Below are 24,935 nucleotides of genomic sequence, written 5' to 3'. Positions count from 1 at the left end.
ACATATAGGAAGATGATTCATATTCATTTCCTAGCCACATTCGTCACTATAGCCCAGTGCTTCGCCGTGTCTAAGTTTTTAGGTGTAGAGGGCGAGGGATTTTTTATCGACCGTTGAATAAGGGCGAAAATTGAGATGGGTATTTAGAAAGCAATATGCAAAACAATAAACGATCGATATAAAGGGCCTCTGGTGATTTTCATTTTGAGAACTGTTCCTGGAACGAAGATGAAGATGTTCAGCAAATTTTCACCAACTTGGGGTGTTTTAAATAACGTTCCAGCAATTTCATTACTAAAACGGAAAGAATACCATATTAACAGTTATAATTTTGGTCAAGTTTATGTGACCTTGTTTGAATAACGAATGAATTTCGATCGTTAACCTTAAACTTAATGGTCCAATCGATCGACTTACTTCAAGAAAATCACAAAAGCGGAAGCAATAGTGAACCAAATTGGCAAGTTCAATTCTTCGTCTCCACCTGTATTTTTCGAATTCGTCATTTTTACCATCAGAAATAATGTGAAAAGAATTTGCAAAAACACTGGAAATGATCAATTTTAAATTGATCATCGATCAGTCTGAAAAGTAATATTCTTTTGCATAAGCAACCATAACTGTGTTAAGTGCTAACTAGTGCTTCGTTGATACTAAGTTCGTAAACTTTTATGCTTTGAATACAGCGCCAAAGGTAAGAAATAGACGAACCAATTTAAAAAGCCATCGACCGAGAAAGATTTTCGAAACATGGTTGGTAGTCTGCAAACGACTCTGGAAAACATTGCGTATTTCAGTTTGTGGTTCCTTTTAATGCCTTATAGGCCTTACGCCTTATAGGCCTTTCTTGTGGGGAAATGTTTGGCCAACGTTATTTATCGTTTATTGTCTGCTTTCCGCTACTATTTTCATTTATTATACTGTTACTGTTATTGTACTGTTATTCACTTAATTTATGACTTGTGAGACTGGCTTATAATATTCCAGAGTGCAAGTGTCGTTCGAAAAGTCCAACTGAAACCCAAAACCTGATAGGACATTTCTAAGGCGGGTGATGGCTGCGGTGGGACAATTCTAGTGTTACGATTGACTACGCAGGCACCAGGCGAAAGAAAACTGATAGGTGCTTCAAAATATGAAGATGAATCTAATTATTTCCTCTCTCCCTGCCCAATCGTGGGATTTCAGCGGTCCTAACGCGCACGGTACGCTTGAAGCCAACCAGCTAAGAATTACTTCTAAGATTTAAAAGTTCCACAAACTGACAAAAATTGCTCGGTCGATTGTACTGCTTGACCCGATCTTCTGGAGCTAATGGTGCCCTGGTCTGGATAATCGACCTGATGTGGTCGGGAAGATCGTTAGGATACCGATCATGCACGTACGGGGAGGATGTGCCTTAGAAGTTAGACGTCTCGGCGAGCAGGAAGCGATCAATCTATTGCCTGTTGTGGTCGTATTGGAACTCGAGAACTAGCACCGACCCTAAAGTAACGCTGAGAGCTGTCGGCTAGACAAGCGGGGTGGAATGCTGCTGCGTCACATCCTATAAGGAAGCAAAAAGTCATTCTTCATGCCATTTAATAGATAAATTTTAGTTTTCGAGCATGCCCATCCGAAAAGAAATCATTAACACTTCGGGCGTATTGTCTTCGGGCCACTTGATTGGTTCTATCGGGAGTCTCTACAGGTTCTTCTTCGAGTGGCACGATGGAAATCACGGTGCAGAGAATGAGAAAAGACAACACTCCGACAATGGCCAACCTGCACTTTAGCCTATCGGCATCGGGAGCTCTCTAACGACAATCAAGTGCGCGACGAAACAAGTGACTTAATGACGACAACGATCGCCGATCGCGATGGTCAGCCGTCTGGCGGGGCTGAAGAAGGGGATGCTCGGAAGTAACCACCGATTTCGGTCCATCGATCGTCCTACGATCGAGCGACGCACAGTCGTACGAACGCGGCATAACGAATGCTGAGCCAGGCGAACAAAAGGAAAATGATGTTCCAATCTTCACGGTCACGGTCACGAGGATTTCACAAGCCGGCTTCTTGTCGCCTCCTCTCCGTTTCTCCGCTTTTGGCTGGGCGCGGCTCAGGTGACTCTTTCCAAAAATTCGTTCGGTAGGCCTTATCTTGTCCACCCGGTAGTTTCTATTTCTGACGACGCCCGAGACGACGCGCCCTGGGATCTCAGGACGATGGAGAACGGGGTTCGCTTCGCTTTTGAATAGTTATTAAGAGGCACTTGATGATTTGGAGTTTTTCGATCCTGCCGTCCTGTCTTTTGGCTCCTCGCATCAGTCCTTCGAATCTTACCGCGGTACTGCCCTTTGCGTCCGAGACCTGCGCCTTGGGTACTATTTTCTTTCACTTTGCTCTCCCAGGCCGTGATATGTACCTTGCTTCAGCTTGTTTTATGATCTTGAGATGTTCGATTTTGCCACCGCCACTGACACTGCTTAGAACGATGCTACGAACTCCAGTCGCGCTGCTAGCCACGAACGGTTTCGTTCCGGTTGGCAACCTGTTTAGCAGCGATCCTTTTTCTCGTTGTTTCGGACTGACTTTTTTCTGTTTGCGAGAGGACAGGCATCTTTCGTGGCCGCAGACGTTCTTAAAATCGTTTGTCATCGTAGTTAATCTACAACCAGTCTACTTTGCGCGGGGTCACGACAATGTTCTCAGTTGTCGCGTAGTCTTTGTGCCTAGTTCTGTTCGTTCTCTGTTCTCACCGATGGTTTAAAGCTGCTGATGATACGGTATTAACAGAGAATATGAAGGAAACAATAAAAAGAAAACCATCGTTTTGCATAGCGGAACTGCCATCGACTGTCTGTGCGCCAATTATTGGGCAACGCTCAGTTTGGTTAGTCTCGAGGTAATAAGTCAGTGGACTCGCGGTTTGGTCTTTACAGTGTTTTTTTTCCTGCAGCATAAAAGAAGTTTGTCGGTTTCATATAATGTATACTTACAGTTGGTCATTATCTTGGTCTAGTCTGTAAGATGACCGAGCAATAACTATTCGGCTTCGAATAAAAGACCGTGACATGTCACTAAAACAACTAAAATATACCTTCACAAACTGGTTAATAGTACAGCACTCTCCTTTAAAAACACATACATAGCATAACACAAAACACTTTAGAAAACAAGGAAAATACATAGCATAACCTCGGGTCAGAAGTGCCAAGCAGGCATATATCGAAACAATAAATAAGTAACGAGACTTCAGTTTGTGGAACAAACTCTGCATGCAATCGATAAGTCTGATTGGATATTACAAAAATTAGATGCGCCACCACAATTGTTTAATACGGAATAGAAGACCTGCATGTAGTTTAAATCGAATGATTATCATCAGATCGATCTGCCTAAATGAAACGGTAGCGAAATCAGATCGAAATGGAAATGTTCTTGCAATTGTCTACTGGCACGTCAGACGTTCTTTTGGAAAAAGATGATCTACTCGTCTTGATCGATAAAAGATTGAGAGCATTTTTCTCTACCCTTCCACGTCACGGGAACGCGGAATGGGGCTGTAACGCGTCACTGTTGTTCGCGTCATTTGATGATCAAATTGATCGGAATGATAAGTTGCGTGGCCAAGCGTGGCTAAACGGCTCGGCTCCACGACCAAGTGCTGGGCAAATGTTTGTTCTTGGCTTTGGTCTGATTGCTCTTCCCATGATTCGATGTTATTTGGTTTTCGGTCCGGACGATCTATTTATGATGCAATTTGACATGGGATTTAGCGGCCGCTCCGACCCGTGCGATGATACCACAATTGCTTGATTTCTTTTCAGTTGGGCCCTTAAGGCCCTTGCGGTCGGTGCGGATGGTAAGTTCGGTTTCGATCGGCTAAAAAGCCGTGAAATGAGCAGCGATGAAATTTAGAATCTTTGCTCGCTGTTTGTCTAAACGGTTCCGAAACCAGCATCAGGTTCCCATGAGTCTGGTGCCGGCCAAACAAGTAGATGTCTATTTGTGTAGTTGATTAAAAGGCGACTCGAATTCGTTGTTGATCAAAGACACTGCACCAAGGCAGAACTCACCGTGACCCCATCTCCCAAGCACCGTCTGGCGGCATATTATTTTTCACTTTTTCGATGACAGCAGCGTCCATGGCAGTGAGACAAGTTCAAGGGTCCTCTTGAAGATTAGAACCGACTTAAAAGCAGACGACCGAGCGTCCGAAATCGTCGAGACTGGCGCCAACGGCGATAGACGCCTTACAGTTCAAGTAGGACACTCGTGACAATTCCGCCGGCGCTCTGCATTGACGAAACTGCCGATGATGTCACTGCAGATGATCACGAGGAGGATGTGCATGCACCAGTCATGTTGCCGCGATCAAATCGCGCGCAACCCCGTCTAACCTCCGGGCGGGTGATTGACACTTGGTGACCAACACGATCCCAGAGCCCACTTTATCAGCAACCGTTCGACAGCGGCTCTGTACGACGGCATGCCCTCTTGTCATAGACCGGCATGTGTTTATTTTGATTGCCACTGCTACATGGCGCGAATCCATTTCGAAATCGAGCGCACACTGAGCAAGTTGGCGAAATCTTTCGCGACAATCCAATTAATCGCATTTAACTGAAAATTTCTGCGAAAACAAATCCGTGGACCGTGGCCCCTGCAATCGGCGTTCTAAAAACAAATCGAGTAGCCTGTTCTGACCATGCAATAAGTCTTGAGTTTTTTAAATGATAATGGATCCAATGTTTGAAGCAAACAACAAATTTCGGTATCGGAACACTGGAACACTGATACTAGGCGCCTCCACAGTACTACAACACAAAATTACACAACTGTCAAGAGGCACAGCCTAAGAAAAGACCACATTTTTCTCACAACTCGTTTGGCAGGGACACCGATGATTGCAACAACAGCAGCACATACACAGCGGATTTTGATTTCGAAACACGGGAACACGTGAAGCTGCACCGTTTGCATAATTCCCTCGGTTAGGCCTCGAGGATACCGAACACCTGCAGGAGTCCGTGAAATCAGGGCAACGTATCGGCGTGTGCTCAGTCAAATAATTTGTTTCCTTGTACGCATTCTGGAATACGAGATTGGTCTGCACATTATCGTAAAATAGGAAAGCACATCAAAACTTACGGCTTTGGTGGGTACAATCGGAGATGTCCTAAGATTGTGGCCCATGTACGAGAGCATGTATGTGGAGTTCCACACGGTATTCTTGTGAATTTTCTTTCGGTACATTTTATAAAAAAAATTTGGATGTACGTTCAATATTTGACACTTGTTTCAATGACTGCTAATAGTAATGTTTGGTTCAAGGCTAATGGTTGCTTTGATAGCAATCGCAACGCAGCCTGCTTGAGAAGATGGATGCCGTTTTGGGGTGATCGGTTTGAATGTATTGTTGTTTGTTTGGTTTTCAACGGTTCCAACTACATCCACCGTTTGTTATTGGTCTTGCCAGAGTCTATCGGCAAAATATGTAAAGTAATCTGCGTCCATTTCCAATTTTATAAAATATAGCTAAAAAGATAATTTATATTGTATGTTTTATTGTACGTCATTGCTTTACTTACGTTGCTTATGTTACTTTCTTTTGTTGAGAAATTTTCATGTATCATTCAGTAAAACCGATTCATAAACAAAGAGCACAAGAAATAAACTCAACGATGGGATGAATGATTGCTCCGCCGATGAGAATCGTAATCACCCAAAATATTTTCACTAACAGAACACCTCCAAATTAATTCTATTTGATGGCAGGAAAATCACTGCGCCCTACTATCGCACCGCTGCGAAGGAGAACCGGTTGACGGTGGGAAAAGGCGCTTCACAAAAACGGCCGACCGCCGACGCAAAATAACACACAAGTGTTCCATTTCCGACGTTTTAAAAGCGAAATCCTGGCCACGGTTTGGTAGGGTGTAAGAAAGCGAAGCAACATTATCCAAGATCACTCGGAGCTTCAGCACTGTTTTCCGCAGTGCGCACAGGAAGAGGAACCAGCCTGCCAGTGACTGTGAAGGAAAAGGCACACCGGAAGAAGTAATCATCAGACGATGTATTAGACGAGGTTTGGTCCATTGGACGCACCATTTGGTGGCCACTGTTTTCCGGTTCGGAGCCAAATTACTGCGCGATTCTGTAGAGAGTTCTTACTGCCTTCTCACTCGCCGCAGCCCGGGGCCTTATGGTCGGTTCTTTCCCGTCATCGGTGGCGCGCTTGTCATTTCCATTTCATTCATCCCGAGCGATGATCGATCAGTGGATGGAGTCGATCGATAGGTTTCATTCACTTTGGCGTTCAATGAAGCAGCGGCTTGTAATCATCGAGCCCCCAATCGGTACCGATCGTCTCTAAAACAACTCTCTTCCCTCGCAGGCCCCGCTGTCCCGTGGGCCGCTTTTTCTACTCCCATTCTTCGCGGGACACCGCACCGGGTGCGGGGGGTGTTGAGTGATCACCGCTGGCGCGCGGGCTCTTCTCTCTCATCCTTTCCGGTGGTTGCCGAGGCGAGCTTCTGAGCAGGGAGCTGGGAAATGCGAATGCGAGTCCAATTATTATAAGAGCGCACCTTAAAATAATGCCAATTATCAATATTGTTGATGGTGTTTTAGGAAATGGAAGTAGAACCATTCATTACGCCAAAGGAAGGAAAATAGGAAACCGACAAAATAGAAGAACCGATCAGCGGCCGCAGGTAAACTTGTTACGGGTGCGGGAGTTTGGCGCAAGAAGGGACGGTTCCGGTGATGAAAATCAATTTTCAGTAAAAACCAGAAGCCACGGCGTTACGGCACGGCCCGGCCACAAGCCTGACTCGCTGGCGACGAACTTAAAGTGTATTTCTGGCTTCGTTCTGTTCTCTCCGTTCTTACTGTTCTAATAATTTGAAAGAACGGTTGGAGCTAGGGGCTCATCATCTTTGTTCTGAATCGCCAACACTCTGGATTTGTTTCGTTTTTGTATGTGGATACACGCATAACACACGTGTGATAATGACAATTTGATGGGCTTTCTATAGATAGGCATTGCTTTTTTCATTATTTTCACCAAAGCGTTCTTTTATTAATTCTTAGGTCATGTTTAATACTAAGGACCGATTATCAAGGAGACTCCGTCTGGCCTCTGGAAACATGTCAACACGCCGGACGAAAGCAACTAATCTTGTACAGGCAAATGAACATCTCACTGTACTGTGGTGCATTAATCGATTTGATTGATGGGTTTTGATAGTGATCGGTACACTCTGTAAACTAGAGGCTTAGTAATATCACATTTATGACAATCTTGTGCGCGCCGATGACAACCAATCGTGATGAAATATACGTTGATAAGCTTATTATTGACCTTACCATGGCACATTCAAGATCTTATCACGAACCGTCCTGCTGTTGTATGCGCGGGCTAATCGTTAGTGCTATGTTTGCCAAAACAACTCGATTGCAATATGATTTCTTATATGATTTATAACCAGCGTCACGTGACACCGACACGAAAATTCAAAGTCTTCCATCACAGAAGCATATCATTACGGCACGCTATCTGACGCTCGAGGCTTTAATAGCGTTCCCAGCTTGTTGTCCTCAAAATAACGCATAACTGAGCATCGAGTATGTATGTGTATATTATTAAAAATAATGGTTCCATTCAAGCGTATGTAATATCATGAGGCAGCGTTGTGCGCTGGGCGGCAAATCTTTTTTCGCATCCACTTCGCAATGAATTTCCGCCCAATCAAACACTCATCATCACCTCCTGTGTAAGTCGAATGGCCGGGTCTGCCGATACCTCATGGACGGCACGCAATTAAAATAATAGGATTATTGCTGAAAATTGAATGTGCATATAATTCTATCAACTGGTTTTATAACTGGTCAATGGATGAGCATTTTTTCATGGTTGTGTTTATGGCTGTTCATGTTTTTTTATTTTCCAACTTACACACCCACAACGCATAAATGCCACAAATGACGTAGAGAAGCAAAAAATCCATCGGAGGGTGTGCGCCTTTGGGTCCTCTTTGATGTACTTAATCAATACAGGCTGATCACCATATAGCCAAGCGAGCACATAAACAGTGATAACACATTCGAAAAATACTTTCTTGAAATAACCTTAATTAACCCTAATTTTTTTCTATAAAATAGAAATAAAAAATACTAACCAACAATACGAAATACTACTTTCTCAGATAAAATGGTCATCGAGCTTTGATCGATTTGTTAGTTATTGTAGATTTGTCCAACATGTTTATCATGTTTGTCAGATGCATAGCAGATAATGATATAAAATTGACGACCATTGACAAATAATACCCATTTCGATGGAGGAATCAAAACCACTACACTTTTGTTAATGATAGCTCTGGAATCTGTGGAAATCTGAGACTGGAATTCGTCCATTTGCTGAAAACATCATCCATATGAACAACACAATACTTTCGCAGAAGCTCCAGGGAATCAGAGCGAAGAAGTTGGTTCACAATAACGGGAAAGGATTATGGAGAGATTGCCATCTCTCTGAGTAAGTTTAGTCAACCGACAAATGAATAATAAATTGAAAAGGATAATCCATAAATTTTCAAAACCCGTCCACGTCCCACACTGTTCGATGGGCGGCTAGGGTTAACCGCACCGGCCCTGCTTTACTTGCGGTTCAATTCTCTTCCCACCGCCGCACCGTTCGGTCCACTAAAATGATTTGGGAGCATAAATTCCATTTCTGTACATCCTTTTTTGTTTCAGGATATGTTGCTGGTTGTCTCGTGGCACATTTGCCCGAACTCGACTAGTGAATGGTGAACAATATTTCAAAGGACCAAACGGAAGCTAAGGCTTATGCACTAACGTATGCGAACACATACTATTACTTTACGGGAGATTGTGTCCCGTTTGAGGTCCGGGATGATTCGGTTTCAAAGATCTTGAAGGCTCCACCCGTTACACACTGTCACTAACATTGTTCCACAGTCTCATCATCTAGAAAAGGTCATCAGCTTCATCGACTTTCTGCCGGGCGAACCCGAGGGGTTCTGAAACTCCTTCAGCCAGCTTCGACCCAACTCAACCCGGCCGGTCAGGTGGTTGGGTCACTTTGGTGGTCATTCGTCTGCGCTGAGTCAAGTTTTGCGTTTTGAAAATCAGGGAAAAAAATCAGCTCCGGATGCTCCAGGACCCCGACCGACGAGAGAGAGGAAAAATTTGCCACACGTTATTCAAAGAACGTTCTATGATAACCGGCGAGAGGAGAGTAGAGTTTCAGCAGCGACGAAGAAACGACCATCACCCTCACCAGGACACCACCGGAGGATGTTTTGTATCTCATTTCCCATACGAACGCATCAGGCCGTAAAATATTCATGCGAAGCATGTTGGCGCAAAAGAAAACCCAACCATCCGGAACCGCCCGACCAGAAGACCGGATGAAAGACCCAATCCAATCCCTTACTGCAAGAGACGACGACTCCGGGACGATGAGGTGATGTTACGCCCGCTGGCGAATGGGTTTTGATAAATGCTTTCATCTACTCGATTGGCACTTACGAATTTATTTCGCTTTTATGAGCGTCCAGTTTTGGGTCAGTTTGTTTCAGTTTTCGTTTTTGGTCCTGCAACTGTTTGGTCAAATTGCTTCGAAAAAAAAAGGATTGATTTGCTCCTGGTTCAGGCATAGCCCTCTCCTGCGGCGGTCGTCCACGCACATCCGGTGATCATTCCGAAGAGTTATGACTGAAACGAATGAAAAGGATGGAATCAAATCACATTTATGCGGTAAATTTGCTGTGATGAATGCGGCCCGAACGGATCCCTTGGGTGTCGTCGTTTTGGGTAGGTTTTGCTTCCGTTTTCTGCATGTTGAAGGGAGCAGCGAGAGCAACCATTGCGGAAAGTCAAATTTTGTTTTGGCCCAAAACCTTAAATGCCAAACTGTCCCTATAGCCACGTTTGTCACAATAGTTCCCATTGTCTAAATGGCACCGCTTCGTAATGACTATTTTAATGTTTCCTAGTAATGGACTAGGGCAAACTAAAACTACATTCGGCCGTTGTGGCAACGAACGGTGGATTTTTTCCTCGTTATGCCCCCAAAAAAAGTGACTCCATCATGTGGGAATCATAGCTGAAATGGCCATATGTGTGGGCTGGAACGCCAAGGAAGCACGAGCCAGTTGCTCGAGTTGTTTCGTCGTTCAACGACACCACGCGGGAACGCCACGATAGCTGTCACAATGCAGCAGGGTAGACAGTGCTCGGCCAGCCGTGGCTGATGCTCCGAGGCGGTGGAAATTTGTCCTAGGCATCCTAGGCGCTGGTTGACGTTTGACGAAAAACTCATTTGCCTAGCCCATTCGGTCGGTTAGTTGGTGACGCGTGAGAATGCGTTCACATGGCGGTTGCTCGTACACGATTTAACCTTCAAGGTGACAATCAATCGCTACGAAAGGGTGCCAACTATCCAAACACTCACACCTGGATACGCGCGGGGGTTCTGTAGCAGCCAGGAGCAGCAAGACACATTCGTGCGTTTGTTTGCATGACTTGGGCTCGCGGGTACGAGCGGTAAGGCGATTGATTTATTGACAAACAAAAAGACGCCGGAACCGGTACGCACCAATTGGAGACACACGCAGGCTAAAGTGGCGCTCAGCACACATAAAGCGCAAACAAACGCGCCATAGACCGAACCCAATAACAATCCTCCCTCTAGGACCGCCATCCGCTTCCTGGACCCTGCCCTGAAAACTGTCGGGAAAACGTAATTAGCCGCCAATGATTCACCATTTGTGACAAAGCAGTGTTTGGTGCAAGAAAATTGCCTGTTGGCAAGGTCCACTCTATTGAAAAGGATAGCAAAAAGAAGCTTTCCCTTTATCCTTGTAAGAAAACGATAAGACTTTTTTGAAGTAAGAACACCATGTTCAAAGGTTGTAGAACTAGACATTTATTTTTATCAAAAAATAGTGAAGATACCGTGCAAAGAAATAACTCATTTGGCGAGCCGCATTTGTTAGAATCTGTAATGGATTTTGTTAAAACGAACAAAAGTAAAGGTTTGGACCTTAGTGAAAGTTATTTAATAATGTACGTCTCATCGCAGGCATGGTATTCTGTTGGCACAACTAACATTCACCGAAATCCGTCCCAGCGGATTCCGGAACTCTATCCCACAGACTTGTGAGCTTTTGAGAACTTATCCAAATTTTGGCCAGCTTGGTTGTGGAAGGTAATGTAGACGAGAGTACAAAGTCGATATTGAGCAAAAAATAAGGTTTGTAAACTGGCGCACCATGCTCTTCTGCTGTGGTCATTGTAGTGCATTGGTGTGCCGGTTTTTGCTGAGTGTTCTCGTCGTGTTGGTCTTCAACTGCCGCTGAAACTGTATTCGATCACAAAAAAGAAGGATTTCAATAGATTTTCGAGCTACCCAATAGCAACTGAGAGGACTCGAATATGCCAGTGGCCGACTAGCATAGTTCCTCTAGTTCGTGGGATGTCGTAATGATGTTGAAGAATCATGCTCAGACCAGCGGGTAAACAACATAAATAGTAAATTAGCATCCGCGAACACACCGCTACACCGGTGCGAGTGGCAACATGCAGATGAAGTCTACTTTACGAATTAATAAAATTTAGAAAATCACTCGGGCGTAAAATCAAAGCCTGCCCTAGGACTGACCACGTACCCGGCACCACTTAGCCGTAGATATTGGCTGGAAAATGCCCAACACAGGCCCTGATTGACAATGTTTGATCGAACAATAGCGAAAACGCGTACCCCGTTCAATTTCTTCTCATTATCACAACTCGAGGCTGAGTACCCTGAGCGATTGTGGACTTTGAATATTTCCGAAGCTCAACCACACACTGATGGGAACATTTGCGGCATTTGCTCGACTACGCAAAGCGTGCAAGCTGGCACTAGTAGACGGCAACAAAACATAAAGTATCCTATCCTTCTGCCAGCTACGTACCGCAAAAATAATTCATTTTACAATGTTTATCAATTATACAATTTGCATTGGTCAGGTCTTTGGAGCCAGATTCAATAATGCTCGATGTGATTTGTTGATCGCCGATACGTAATGATTACTACTCATGGTTAAAGAAACATATTTGTATCGGTTCAGCAGCTTGACAAAGCGTCATGTGTCCATATCATATCGCTAAATGGTGTCTTTCATCTTAGATGGACTTTAATCCAGTGTTTATCCATTAATTTCTTATGAGCTTCATTGATGACCTGTCAGAAATATTGTTTTGTAAATAATCGGTTCATTTACCCAAAAATGTTTTCGAAAGCTCATATTACTGTTGATAATACTAATAATACTGTTACTGTATTATTTACAATCTTTTCTCATGCCTTTTCATGATTGGCAGCAATACTCCTATCGCAAACGACGCTCGAAATTAGCGACTCACGACTAACTCTCAATTCCAAAAGTAGCGATGAGCTCCATTGCACAAACATACATCAGCCGCAATCGATGAGACACTTGAAGCTCAACTTAACCCGGAGTGATACTCAAGGCGCATCTTGACTTTTTCCAAGCGGTCTGCGTTTTTAACGGGATTTTGTTATGTGCCTCTCGATCACAAGTAGCATTAATGAATTTTTTCGCCGTTGTAAATTAAAAATCGATAGAATCGACTCTAGCAAAACGCGCATCACATCTAGAGTTCTGTCTGACCGTATTTGGCACCATACGCAGTTGAATTGACAATCAACTCTCACTCTAAGACACTTACCACACTTATGGACAGTAACGACCAAATGACGATAAGCTAGATCCAGTTCGAAGTAATCTAGTATAAACATTCAATCCATGCAGTTCTGAAATGGGTAATATATTGATTGTCCAATAAATAAACTAATGCAGTTCACATGTTTTTACTACTCAAAGACCATTTATTGTTTGAACAACTGCGAATCATATCGTGACATAAATCAATACGCTCCAAATGTAATCACCATTAAAATTACTTGTTTCTTTTACTCGCCCATACGACAAGAAGGACCTCGCAGGGTGTAGTCGGCAACTAAGGAATCGATTCGCGTTTTCATGCAATTTTTAAATAATTTGATTGCATGTTCGGTGGCAGTTTCTAGGGTACAACTTGAGAAGGATTGTTTTCGGGGCACAGTTGCTTGAATCGGATACACCACCGATCCATATTACGGAGCCGTATTGATTAACTCGCTGGGGAGTGGCTGCAAATGGATTCGGACCTTCCATCGGACGCTAATTAAATTAATGCAACCACAGTCGTCGCCTATGGCGAGTGCGGCTTTCGGGGACAGCAAGACAAAAAACTCGAAAAACCCTTCGTAACAGAGCAAGTAAGTTCTTCTGCTTCGGACCATAAAAGGAGTTGAGTAAACGAAAAACAATTTCAGTTCTTTTTTCTCTTAACGCTCAGCGCTACCATCCTTTGGAATCAATTAGCACTTCCTTCCAGTTTTAGGCTGTTGTAAAGAATCTTGCCTCCATGACAAAAGTTCTTGCCAAGGATCCTCATGGATTTCTAATTCTGTCGTTTTTTTCCGTCACTTAAATCCTGCTCTTGTCTTGACATGGAAGTGACAAGTGCTATATCAATACAGGCTCGCTTTGGTTTAGGGTTGAAAAAGCAAAACAGATACCACCAGCGAAGGCATTGTGCATTCCTAAGCCCTCAACTCTTGCACTCTTCATCTCCATAGGTCTGCTCTTTGAATTGGCCGGTCGGTACACGAAGACCATTTTTTTCGAATCCCGAATGTCAGTTTGAACATAACCGGCTATCGCTCTGCAACATTCACATGCAGTTTACGGATTCGTTTGTGTTTCCTTTTTTGCTTTGCGTATTGAAGGGAAATTATTCAATCATTAACACAGATCATCGTTTGATTAGGAAAGGAATTGATTTAGGAGTTGGAACATGCAGAAAAACAGAAAATTATTTTCTACCATTGAAATACAACTTTCATCTGTCTAATAATTCACTAATATTAGCTTAATTATTACCAGCAACAACAACTAGCTTTGTATGATCTTCTCCACAAACGACCTCAGGCGTATAGGGAATCGCACTAGCAGAAATAACCGATTAAGGAACCTTCAGAATCACGGTAAGAACTTGCCCTCCGAATTGGTTACCCCTTTTATTAATTTAATCACAACCATAGAAGGAATTTCACTAGCATTTGTCGGATCGCTCAACATCATATTCTGTCGGATTATTCAGCGCACACAAGGGAAGCCAGAGTTCATCATACAGAAATTATCATTTCATTCCTGGAGGGCACGGTCGTGTTGGGCAGACGGCGTTGTTTCATCCCCTGTTGAGCTCATGCTCAAAATCAACCCCTTTTAAATAGTTACCGGGAACGACAGGAAGCCGCAAGAGAGACGCAAGATGCCCGCCACGCAAGCAGCGTTCACCTATCGACATGCGACAGCGAGACGAACGTAACCCACGGGAGGATGCCATTTGCTATTATCGTCCTCATTAGAGAATGATAAACATATTTACTTTAAAAGACTACACCCCTCGCTTGCCAGAACTTGGTGTAGCGTTTCCGTTGGTTTCGCTTTCCTTCCAAAAATCCTGCCAGCTTCCGAACGGAACGGTGCAGGAACAGAAAAGGGTCCGCTGGTTCGCGCGTTGTCGTCTGCTTAATTTATCCCAAAAAGCGGAACGCGGCGTGTATGGGACGACATAGTGGGGCATTTTGATGCCTTTCTAGATTCACCGGCATACCACCCAATGGATTGCCCGGGTTGGCGTGGAGAACAAGGCAATAGGTAATTGTGTGTATTACTTGCATAAGTGTATGTAGTGTGTGTGCATGTGTGTAATTAAATGATATGTACATTTATGCGCCATTTATTGAATGCCATTTCCAGCTCCTCGTCAGCAGCGTGATTTAGATGTCTTTATGTGTTATGCGGTGGCGTTCATTCGGGCCTGCGGTATACGGTGCTTAGTTCTTGGTTAAATCAAAAGGGAAGAAACGGTGTCCGTGTTGGCTCCGTTGTTATGCCACAGCAAGATTGTAGGCTTTGAAACCATTTCCGTCGTTCTAGTCTCCTATTATGGTGCCATCAGTAAAGACACAAGCTCAGCGGACAGCATTCCAGCCGTGCCGACGATTAATGGTTGATTATGAAGAGATTAGAGTGGTCCAGCCCATCCTCAACACATCACGTTGAATCGTTGCTAAACACTTCTTGATGATGATGTATTTAAGCGACAGTTTCACCTAGCTCAACAGGGCCCCCTCGTGATGCTTAGCACCGGTTGGTTATTATAAGTCGAAAAGCGGTACCGGTTCAACGAGCCGACCACAGATCGTGGCCACGCCGCTGCCTTTTGTTTGAAACAGTTATCTTGCGCTGATGAATGGCGCTACTCACTATTAATTGCAGCCTTTTTGCTTCGCCGAGACTTCACATAGGGGCACGTCCACTGCTGCTACTGCCACCGCCACTATCCGTCTCTGGTCGCGCGCGCTTCTCAAACTTATCGAAACGACGACCTGGTCCGTGACAAGATCAACCATCGGGTTTTGATGAGCATCTTAACGTTTTGGGCTAAGCGTTACAACCGCTTTTGCGCTGACCGAAACACATTAGCTGCTTGCGCCAACACTTGCGCCGATCTTGCGGTACCGGCAGCGCTTAGGTCGGTGCCGTGTCAGGTTTAGTGCCGGGCGAGCCCTCTTCAAGAAGCTGGGTTCATTTGATGTTTTGAAGAAGTGGGTCCACGAGGATGTTGGGACCAGCCAGCAAGCCAGCCAGCTAGGCAGCGGGCCAGCGAAAGGCTCTGCGCATTATCAGGCACCGTCTCTGCCAGTCAAATCTAGGTTTACTAACTGTTAATTGTGATGTTATCGGCCACTACGTTTTGTATGGGCTTTGGTTCGGTGAAGGAAGTAAATTTGAAACAAGACGCTGGCACAGTGAGTCCAGAGAAAAGAAAACACTTGCGCGAACGAAGCAAAGGGGGATGGACATTGTTCAGACAGCATCGACAATTAAAGATTTGCATGGTCTCTTGAACTTGGGGCTTGAAGCTGAACAGTGAGTTTTGCTTTAACCTGGTAAACTTCAAACCCACATTTGAACGTTACCCATCTCATCTTTCTAACGCTGTTGCAGTTTGCTTCCAACCAAGAACATACGCCATGTGCTGGGTTAATTATGCTCGAGCACAATTTCCACCGGCCATGGCTGTAGTAATTCTCAAACCGCGGGTCCGAAAAGGCTAAAACAAACCTAAGCACAAAAAATTGCTTACTCTTTCGTCTGTTTTCGCTCCCATCTACGAACAGTCGGTCAGCATGAAGTATTTCAACCGAGGAGCATATATCGCAAAACATTGCAACCGCCTGGCCCGGCTCTTTATGCAAATTCATATTTTTTTGGACTTATACACGCATACGTATTAAACACTCATTTATGATATATAATTAGTATTGTTACAAGCCTCAAATTTATCGTCTGTGATAAAGCCAATGGCGTAAGGCGTCGAACGCACAGGAGCGGAAAGAAAGGGACGGGAACGTGAGCGTGTATAGTCATCGATAAATGACCCACCTATATGATAAAAAAGGAATCACTTTGCGCAGAAACCCTTTCGAACATCAGCACGGTGCGTGGCGAGCGCCGAGAAACGAGCGTGCGCCTCTCGCGCCACGAGGTACAAATATTTCATCCTAATTGAAAATGTGCTGCGCAACTTTTGCGTACTTTGGGTAAGTGTTTGGCAGTTACAAAACGGTTTATTTACATGCGAGCAACATATTTCTCAATTACTGTCATTTTGGTAACGGTTTGATAGTTGGTGTGAAAGCGATGGCCTGCGTTTTTACGTCGGCCATCCAGAACAGTGGTCTTGAACGGATGAGACGAAAGACACGTGTTAACGGTCGAGGTGTCGTCTATCGGTGGATGGCCCACACATTATTTTTTGACCCAATCAAACGGAGCAAGTTGTCTCCGCTCCGCTAATTGCGAAGCGTCAACGACATCCCCTCAACTGTCAACTGTCAACAGCCGATCATTTGGATCGGCATCGGGGAATGCTCGAAATATGGAGCATGATCCCACTTACCGACCCATTCGGATTCAGTCAATTTCGTCGACAACTTTCCAAGGCCAGATTTTAACGACAGTTGATGACGAGAAGTCTCTTGCGACTGCCAGGGGACATTCAATGCGTGAACGTCGCGACAGAACGACGACAGATTTGTGTGATGACCTGCCCACCAAACCGGGCGGCACAAACCATTAAATGCGCTCTATTCGGAAAAACGGTTTTCCGACAGCAGTGGAATGAAACTGATTGCGCTTATGAGCACCACGACCACAGCGATGCTTTTAGGCGAACGAGCGGTGGCCGCCAAGAGAAGACCGCGTGACGTAAGAGGCATGAAATTCTACACATGTTAACAAACGATCTGGTTTTCGGACATTCTCTAGAATATTGAAATTTGTCGCTAACACTTCTTACTTGTTGTCGATTGATTTTGTAGCGTCTCTGGAAAGCCTTCCAAACGACACAGTTTAAGCCACCAATACAAATATACAGCGAATAAATAATTCTCTTTCGTTTTATTCAGCTCTTTTAATGGAGTAGATCAACAGAACGGAAATATTGTTAATATGTTTACAACATATATTTACATAATTCATCAAAATGACAGTTTTCGATAAAAGCGGGATCTTTCAAATTTCGTTGTGTTTACCTGCGTTCGAACCGTGATGGATTATCGATCCCCTTGGATAGCAGATTATTTTCGGGAAACCATGAACCTTAACCGGGTTTGGTGGCATAACATCAAAAAAGCAAAAGGGAAAATTATGAAACACGGAAGAGTTTCGGCACATTTCGCCAAAATGCCCCGTGCCCTTCGTAGGACTTACGACGTACTGCTTTGGGCGCATGATCTCGCGCACTTCTTCACCGTTCCGCGCTCTCTCATCGTCTAATTATTTTTAATTAAAGTCTAGCGAAAAATTTAATCAACCTTCACCTTTGCCACCGCATTTCGGGTTGTTTAACTTTCTACTTAGACCACGGCTTCCAGTCATAGAGCACAAAGTCAGAGGACACACCGTTATTTGGCGAAGCACGGAAAACTTGCCCAAGAGCTACGAAGGGCCCGGCCGAAAACCCGGCCGGCCCACCAATAACCCGATGACTTTTGCTAGAGTTCCGTGTCCCGGCGTGGCGCCCCTCTTTGTGCTTTCTAATGAAAACAAATTGTCAGCAAATGAAGCGATAAAAATGCTGGCCCCGTCCTTGTTGGCCACCGTTAATTATGGACTCGTCGTCGTGTTTTGCCCCAAGCAGTTTGGCTCCGCACAAAAGGGACACAAACGGATGCGCGATCAGGAGGCTAAAAGGCGGTGGTGGCAATTTTTATAATCCCAAAATTGCCTCATCTTTGCACGGTTCCGTTAGCGCGGCATGGTACGATGGCCAATTTAAGAATTCATTCTTATAACCTACCGCCGCGCAACGTCATCCTTTCGGAAAAGATGATCCCGTGGGAGTAGTTCATCATCGATGGCAATTAGGAACAGACGAAAGAAATGTTCGCCAATGGGCAAACAAACGCCGGTTCGGGTCGCTCTGCCACGGGGTTGTTCAATACGTGTACGGATGTCCTAGTTACCGAAAGGGTGAATTTGGGCGCGTAGCCAGAGGTTTGTGGCCGTCTCCAGAGGTTTGGTGCTTCTCGGCGGTGCATACATTACTATAAGTCCAGATCTCTGCCAACAAATTGCAGTGTGTCCCTAACGAATCTGTCTGCCTGGAGATATGCCAGAGGGACGGTAGCTACCCTCTATGACATGCATTATTTTTTTCTACTACCAAACCATTACTTCATTAGACATGCACATGTTATCCAGCCCCCAAACTAAAAGCCGAAACATAATATTTAGGTGATTTTGGCAGTATGACTAGATAAATTGCCACCTTCAATCTGGAGCTGTTTCGAAAATGTTTTACCTTTACCATTCACCTCGGTCGGATTCTTTGAAGTTATTTTAGCGTCAAAGATGTCCTTAAATCGTAATTTTCGGAAAAATTATAGATCACGGCCGTCCAGCAAGCGGGTCAGTTCTATGCCATATTTAAAAATCATTACTCATATCGTATTGGCTATGCTACTACTTCGGAATTCACTGATGTAGCCGACAGCTTGGGTTTTAGATAGTCATTTTGAGCCACTTGAATTGAGAGGTGCAAGGGACCTTCTTTGGGAAAGGACTAAAAAATGCTTTTTGAGTTCTTTGGATTTGTTTGTCCTGTGGGAACCGTGAAAGGAAATTGAATAATATCAAATCATTCAATACCTGCATCGTTCAGTATACAGCTAATAGTTGCCCATGAATAGCAACTTTTGAAAGGGAGCCTTCGTTAACTCGTACCGATTCTTTACGGTGGTTAGGTTCATTCCGTAACGTCAAAACATATCAGAGAAGAGAGAGACATTTTGGTGATTCCTATGATAGAAGTCAAAGAAGATGCTCGGCCAAATCGACAAAGCTCGATTTAACATCGTTTGATTGTAAGTTTTGCAATAACAAAGATTAAAAATATAAAAGACATCTATATTTTATTATTTCTACTTATTTCAGGCATAGCTTTGCCTAAATCTATGTTATGGACTTTGGGTATGTTGCTGTCTAAGGTTTTGTAAGCAACTTTCTCGGTTTCTAGGCCGACTGTTCGCGGGATGCATTTTAGCGCATCGACATCGACCAGCACTGCGCTCGACTGACAATACACGTACATGGCATCGGCCATATTACTTTTACAACTCGTGTGCAGTTTGTCCGTCTTTTTCGGTTGAATTTGCTAACGTCGCTGCCAATGAAGCATTGCTAGAAAGAACAGTAACTCGCCCGAACAAGAGCGGAACTGACGAGTTTGACGCGCTTGTATCCAAAACACCTCAGTCCGCCAACATTTAATCCGTTCTCGTATCCAGCGGTTCTGCATCGTTTGCACGCTGCAGCAGCTGCTGGCAACGATGCAAGGAATGGTGGAATCATAAATTTCGAATCTCGTACCCATCGCTACTGCCACACACAGAAGCCACGGCCGAACTCTGCCGCTTAGATCGACTGCCAAAGTGCCGGAGGAGGAATTATTTATGCTTACCGCTTTGACACGTACGTAAACTAGCGCCAAGTGCTGCTGCACACGATTCCACGATGATACCCTGACAGGCTGGCGGCCTGGCCCGCACGAGGACAACGATAGGTGGCAGGTTTAAGTCTTTTGCGGCCGGTTTGCGGAATGCTCAACGAGTCTGACACTGGCGCGATTCACGGTTCGATGCAAAACACACTAAATCCTTTTCGTTCAAACGTGACAACACGCCCAATACGACGGATACAGATTCAACGCAGCTTTTCGCAAAGAGACATCTTTCGAACCGAAAAAAACAACTCATGTGCATTGTTAATGTAATTGTCTGAGAAGGGAGGACTCATTTCCAGTGAAATATAATCTACTTTCCCTTTAGCTTTAGATCAGGAACGATGCCAAATTTTTCTATAACACATTATTGGTCATCGTCAAGCTCGGTGTGTTTATCGAAAAAAAGAACAATTTTAAAGTCTTCGGTACGGACTTCAAATACCAACACATCGAACGTATCCCCTTTATATTAGAAGCGAGCTCATACTTTACCAGCAATCTTCAGTTTCAATTATATCATAAAATATTAAACGATTATCGATCGAATTGCGACCCGTGTCCATATCTACGTTCTGTAAGCATTTTTAGCTTTATACAATCCAATATAGTATAAAAATGATGTTCCATAGTTAATATTGTGCTAGTAAATATGACCATACAGAGCCATATTTGTAATTCTTTAAAACAGGTTAGTTTGTCATTATTTCGAGCAAAAATTGACCAACATTGGGAAAACGCACTGCGTAATCCACATAAAACCCTTAGCCTTGCTCAATCCTTAAAGGCAGAACCGAAAATGGGTTGTACCGATAATTTTTATGTGCGATACATAAACCAATAGCACAGTTTCTGGCTCAATTGCGATAGAAACATTATTTGTGATTTGAGTACAAATAAAAGAAGAATTTTAAATAATAAATGAAGTCTCTTAAATTGAATAAAGTACACTTCTATGGAAATGATAAAATATTAATAAACAATTAACAGCATCACGGCATGGTTCACTCCGGAACCAAATCACATCTTCTCCCTGCTTTAAATCGCGGATTTCTCATTTTTTCATTCAATCGTTCGAAGATCAAAATTTGAATATGAGCACAGTGTCGGGTGCTAAATCTCAGCAAGACATTCTCTTTCGTAATATACCCATAAATTTTGCCCAACGACCTTCCAGGACTCACTCAGTAACGGGAAGCTAATAACGATTGCCGGTCGCAGCTCACCAATATTGTAACTTGGTTTCGGTTCTCCGATGGAGCAACACCAGAACCCTAAGGAAGTCCTCGGCAAATAACTTTCTTTCAGAGCCCCGAATTTAATCCAGTGATATTTTGATTAGATTTCATCGCCTCATAATAAACAAATTGACAGCGATAAAATCTAACCTCCGGTAGGACAACTCGCTGCTGTCGTGCGTCGCCTGCCACGTTAAGTCAACACACAGTAATGCCCTACCAGCTGCACCCACCAGCCAATGCTTCGGGAATATGAAAAAACCGTTACAATCAAATCGTCACTAGTTCATAAAAATACACCCTGAATCGGACAAAAAACGAGGGCAAAGATTAATTTCCTGATAAACGACTGTCGGCCCCCGGGGGTGTTAAAAATTGTTCCAAACGCCACGCCAACGCTCACCGGTCGCGTGTGTATTTTTTCTTTTTGTAGTCTTTTGACGTTTCTGTCCTGTATTCTACTCTGTTCCTGTCTCTCGCTCACTCTGTCCATTGTTCTCATTCACTCCTTCGACTTCGTGGGCTTGCCACTGGGCACGCAATGGCCACACAATGTTGACGATAAGAACAATCTCATCTCCCCTCGGCGAAATCACTGTGACAGCGCGATGCAGTGTAGTCTTACGCGATGCCATGCCTTCATCATGAGAAAGCACTTCGGCAATATAGTGGAATTTTCCAGTCAGGCGGAATCCTTGCCGGAAGTACTTTGCGGTGTGGAATGCTCGCCTTGTAATCCTCAGGATCAGCAACGAAAGCAAGCGGAGTTGCCTGGAAAGACTGGAATGCTGTGGTTCCCGCAACCCATTGTTTGACTTCAAACGCATCGTACAGCAATGTCCGTATTTTTGGCCTCCACTGAAAATTTCGACTACTTCAAACCTCTGCATTGCCCTTCGCGCGTGGATAGCTTACCTTATCGTGGCCGCTGCATTCTTGATTTACGTTGGCCTATCGATTGATTGTTTGCACAATTATCAATGCAACTGGATGCAATGCCTTACATCCCCTGTGGCAGTTTGTAGTGTAATTTAAATACATTCAAAATCTAATTTTTTATGATAATTTTACAACACTACGCCTCAAGTGCGGACAACAGTAAAGAAGACATAACTTCTGCAAAAATTTCAAAATTTTACATTTACAAATCCATTTCCTAGTTTGCTTGTTCAACAATTCATTCTCCTGTTACGTTGAATGACAAGTTTGGTTCCAGAGTTGATAAATATTAACTCAGCCTCAGCCACATTTGCCTCACCGTTTGTTTGGCAAAATTATAAACTGAGCGTAAGCCATCACACTGTCTTCTTTTTTCCTTCAGTCTCTACGATTTCACCTTTTCGGGCTCATAGTGCAGATAGTAATTTATGTCTTCTCTTACAAACGATTCCTGTAATTTAACATATGGCTGATGGGGCAACCTGATGCTTCAGCAGCGGTTCCCTAATACCATTTTCCGGATGTTTTTGCTTTGCTTCGTTCCGACAGTGTTGTTTTGTTCGAAAGATTAGTTCGTGCTTAGAGACGATTTGCAGCTATCTGGCATTCGGCGCCGGCGACTCAAATCAAGAGCCGTTTTTTCTTTAAGGGTTCCCTTTTCTCCCGAAACACCACCAGCCAACACGAACGTGCACATCCAATTGGCTTAATTTGGTCTGAACCACTATGCTCGTGTCGTCGACGTCGAAGATGTGGACAGCAGAAAAAATCGTCTCGACGATTTGACGCAACGACAAGAAACATCAATATCCAACGTCGCTAACCTCGAAGCTAAGGATAAGACTAAGCAATGTCGTCCATCGGTCGTCATTTTGTAGATATACTGACACACCACACAAGCCGACGAGTAAATTTGCATACAAATTAATCGAAATTAGCGCATTTCGTCTCATTCTGCCTTTTGCTGCCTTTATGAAAGGTCCGCGCTAAAAAGACTTTTGTTGGACCACATAATTTAGTTCTCTCTATGCGTTTAGGTGATGCTTGATGGCCACATCCTACCTACCAGAAAGCCCTTTTTCATTCGGCTTCTGCAAGTTTTCAAAAATGGCCATGTCGATCCTTCCACTTTGCTGTGTTCTTTCAAACCTCGCTACGAGTACAAGTAGGAGTTTTTTCACAATATTTACTTATTGCTTCAAAATACCCGAATCGCTTCAAGATATTTGCTCTTTCACACATCGATGTGTACGGTCCGAGAACTGGCACGGTCATTGTTGATGTATTTTGTTGTGTTTTGGGCTCCTGTGACACTCAAAAGCAGCTCGCCATTTCCGCAAGGTCCTAGAAAACTGTTTTATTTGTCAACTGTCCCAAGGGGCGCTCAAGGCTATGTTAGGTTAATCCATAAAATCAACAGACCACATTCTCTTAAAGATTCTCCGGAACAGCTTTGTAGTTCTGCAAATTTGTTTTATTGACACCGTCCACGGTATTTATGTTCGGTGATTGGGTGGAACTTGAAAGGCCAGTGAGACCTATATCCTGACAAGCAACTAAAAAGCCTTACTAAACGTAGTTTGCCCTCAAGAGTAAGTCAAATCTTCACGGCCTTGCACTTCTTATGCCATTAAACGAATGATTGATGCTCGATCAAGACGCTCGGCAATGGAAGAGTCGAGAAGATGTAGAAAAAGAGGTGAGATACGATAAAAACTGTTCTTCCGACTTCCCCTGGCTAATAATAGGAACGCCGTGTTAGTTTGGTGATGGTAACAACCGAAGGGATGACGCACTCGACATAGGGGCCATTTGGAACGGAAGGGCTTGCACGGCTTCCAACCTGCAATCCGGAACACCGCCCGGCAAGTAGCTGTGGCAGTGTGAACAAATCAATTTGCTATGCTTTTGCTGGAACGATTTTTGTTTTTTCACATCCGAATTGATCGGAGGAACGTGCCGCCACCATTTTGGGGACTACAGCACTCGACATTTCGACTACAGTTTTACTCCCCCTGGGGAGCTGTTTGTGTTTGTTGGCCGCGGGAGCCCATGCCGAGAAAGATATCATCCTCAGTCACGCAGTGCGTTTTTGTCGAACTCAAGCCGTTTGCTTCTTCAATCCGATCTAGTTGTACTGATTAAGATTTGGTAATAGCACTCCACTTCGTTAATTTACCAGAACCTGGCTCCATTCGCTAAAACTTCCAGCCAAGACTTCCAGCAGGTCCATCGGCAGGTTTTTCAAAAGAAGAAAACAAACATGACACATACAAGTGGTGGGACCAGGATTAGAGAGAACTTCAGCCACGACATATAAAAAATGCCGAAACGGCGACGGAACTCGATTAGACGATCGACAGATTGGATCGGAAGACGCTCGCGGAAAGTGTAACGAAAGCCACCAAATCGATCATCTCATTAGTGACCGAGAAGATCGCGCGCGTCCGCCATAGCTGCTAGATCGCATGGATCGATCGTCGCCTCATGAGCTCATCAAAATGATCGACGCGACGCGACCATAAATAAACGCTAATGCCGCAGGCGAAATTGCCT

The sequence above is a fragment of the Anopheles bellator genome, chromosome 2 (assembly GCF_943735745.2).
Source record: "Anopheles bellator chromosome 2, idAnoBellAS_SP24_06.2, whole genome shotgun sequence".
NCBI classification, from domain to species: domain Eukaryota; kingdom Metazoa; phylum Arthropoda; class Insecta; order Diptera; family Culicidae; genus Anopheles; species Anopheles bellator.
The sequence above is the reverse complement of the archived record's forward strand: the minus strand, read 5'-3'. Positions refer to the sequence as shown.